General features: G+C 36.2%; 1 long non-coding RNA gene across 1 annotated transcript in view; it reads right to left on the bottom strand.

Annotated features, from left to right (window-relative positions):
- The window catches only part of LOC128249601 (uncharacterized), a 7387-nt gene extending 6420 nt beyond the window's left edge, over nt 1–967 (bottom strand). Inside the window, exon 1 of the long non-coding RNA XR_008265705.1 lies at nt 904–967. This is a non-coding gene — a long non-coding RNA (uncharacterized LOC128249601). The remainder of the gene's footprint in view (nt 1–903) is intronic.
- Nucleotides 968–2769: the final 1802 nt, after the last annotated feature.

Raw genomic sequence — 2769 nt, 5'->3', positions numbered from 1 at the left:
TATATATATAGTTGTAACGGCGTTTCTGGTTTATCAGCTTGGTTTCCTGTTTTAAAGTTTATTAATTTTTCCTTCAAAAGTTTGATGTTTAATCACACTTGAATTAATTGTTTTTCATTAGACATAATTAATGAGATGTGAACTTATTGTTTACTTTACACCTTATGACGGTATATAAATGTCAATATTCCCTTCAGGTTTGGTACGCTTTGAGTAATTCCTTCACTATGTGCTCTGCAGGTACCAACTACATGTTCTTTCAAAGTGACAGCTGTTGTCTACAGACATGAATTGATAGCTCGTATTATTTCTAGCAAAATATCGACGATAACTTTTATCATGTGAGAGTTAACTTTTATCATGAGAAGGTTAACATTTATCACGAGAGGGTTAACTTTTATCATGAGCGGTTTTGTCAAAAACAGGCAAGTTCTCTGAAGCTAGTTTCGAGAAATTCTTCGCAAGCAGCACTTTTTAAATTGTTTTTTAAGCTGTGTATCTACAGTAATCTCTTTCGAATCGGTTTTCTGTAGCGATATATATGTGTTGAATGATGGTAGTGGTGGTGACCGTGGCGGCGATGTCGGTAGTTTGTTTACATTTTAATCGCTCTCTTCTACGACAACTTTTGCCTCATTTTAGATATCTTTACAAAGTCGACCGACATTACACGAGTTGGAATAACAGTCGTTATCTGTGACAGCCGTTTTTTTTTATTTTTGGTAAACGAAAGATGCCTGTTGTCTCTATTTAGTTGGCGAGGAGTAGCTTAAGTTGAAGTGAATATCGTTCCAGCAATTCTTTATCCATTTCATATAACCAGTAAGAACGATTTCTCTGACTTTTTGAAAGAAAGATCTTCATTTAAATGGAAAGACCAAGTGAAATTTTTGGCATACTTACGCCGCCTTTTAAAAAACTCGCAGATTTGGTAATACTATAGGCATTGGTGTTGTTATTATCAGGGTCAGCCATAATTGTAAGAGAAAACTTTCACGTGATGAGAAATATTTTATATAATACGGACTGAATAACGTTAAGTTGCTGGGTAAAAGAAGAAGAAAAAACATATTACGGATCTAGGGTAAGTTAGGCTTGCATGATTGTAGAAGAAAATGTTTACAATGAGAAAAATATCCAAATAAACATTTTTAACGGTTGTTAATTGTAACTTGTTTCTGTATGTATGCACGTATCTATGTTGTGTGTATATGTGTATGTATGTGTGTGCATGTGTATATGTATATGTGTGTATGTATGTATGTGTATGATTGAGATACGCTTCTATGCGAATGTGTCGGTAGATATGTAGTACATATTCTTGTGGTATTTTGTATGTGTGTGTGTGTGAGTATGTATATATATATATATATATATATATATATATATATATATATATATATATATATATATAATACATACATACATACATACATACATACATACATATATATATATATGTATGTATGTACATACATGTGTATGTGTAATGTGCACACACACACACACATACACATATATGTATACATATATATATGTACATATCTTTTATCTATCTTTTACATGTTTCAGGCGATGCTGGAGCACTGCCTTGAAGAATTTTTAGTCGAGTGAATCGATTCCAGTACTTTCTTTAAAACCTGGTACTTCTTCTATCGGTCACTTTTGTCGCACCGTCAAGCGATGGTGGGTACAAACACAGATACACACACACACGCACGCACACATGTATACGCACACACATACACATACACACATATACGACGGGCTTCTTTCAGTTTCCGTCTACCAAATCCACTTATAAAGCTTTGGTCGGCCCGAGCTTATAGTAGATGACACTTGTCAGTCAAGGTGCTACACAGTGGGGACTGAACCCGGAACAGTGCGGTTCGGAAGTAAACTTCTTATTTCCTTACTGCCCACAAGGAGCTAAACACAGAGGGGACAAACAAGGACAGACAAAGGGATTAAATCGATTACATCGACTCCAGTGCGTAACTGCTACTTATTTAATCGACCCTCGAAAGGATGAAAGGCAAAGTCGACCTCGGCGGAATTTGAACTCAGAACGTAACGGCAGACGAAATACTGCTGAGCATTTCGCCCGGCGTGCTACCGATTCTGCCAGCTCCTCACCGCCCTCTTGCCACACAGCAACGCCTGCACCGTGTATGTATAAATATAAGCTATACGCAACATATGAAAAGAGATATAGTTATTGCTGAGTAGTCTTGGTCAGCTTGAGCAAAGCTGATTCCAGACAAACTTACAAAGACAACCAAGAGAATATATAACTTACATTTCAAATTTGCCAAGCATCAAGTATTTCTGGCACCAATCAGTTATTAGTTTTCGCACTGCTCAATCTTCTTAACTTAGGAACCAAAATAATTTACATTAAATGTCCCGCTACGGATCTTATTGTATACTTATTGTATACTTATTGTTGCTGTTTACTCTCAAGTCAAGTCTTTATATTTTTACGGTAAATGATAGCTCGTTGGTTATTCCTACGTTACGGTACTTCAAAATGGTTTGATGAAACAAGCAACTCAACCAGTTAAAGCAGTAACAATACAAAACAAGAACAGCAGCGAGAAGCACGGCTACAATAGCAATAGTAACAGTAACAGTTGTTGTGTAGTACCTGTAGCAATAACAGGAGAAACAAGAATAAGATATGCAACAATAGTTATGATTATATTAGCACACACACACACACACACACACACACACACACACACACACACACACACACACACACACACA

The sequence above is a fragment of the Octopus bimaculoides genome, chromosome 16 (assembly GCF_001194135.2).
Source record: "Octopus bimaculoides isolate UCB-OBI-ISO-001 chromosome 16, ASM119413v2, whole genome shotgun sequence".
NCBI lineage: Eukaryota > Metazoa > Mollusca > Cephalopoda > Octopoda > Octopodidae > Octopus > Octopus bimaculoides.
This window is presented reverse-complemented; position numbering and strand designations above follow the sequence as displayed.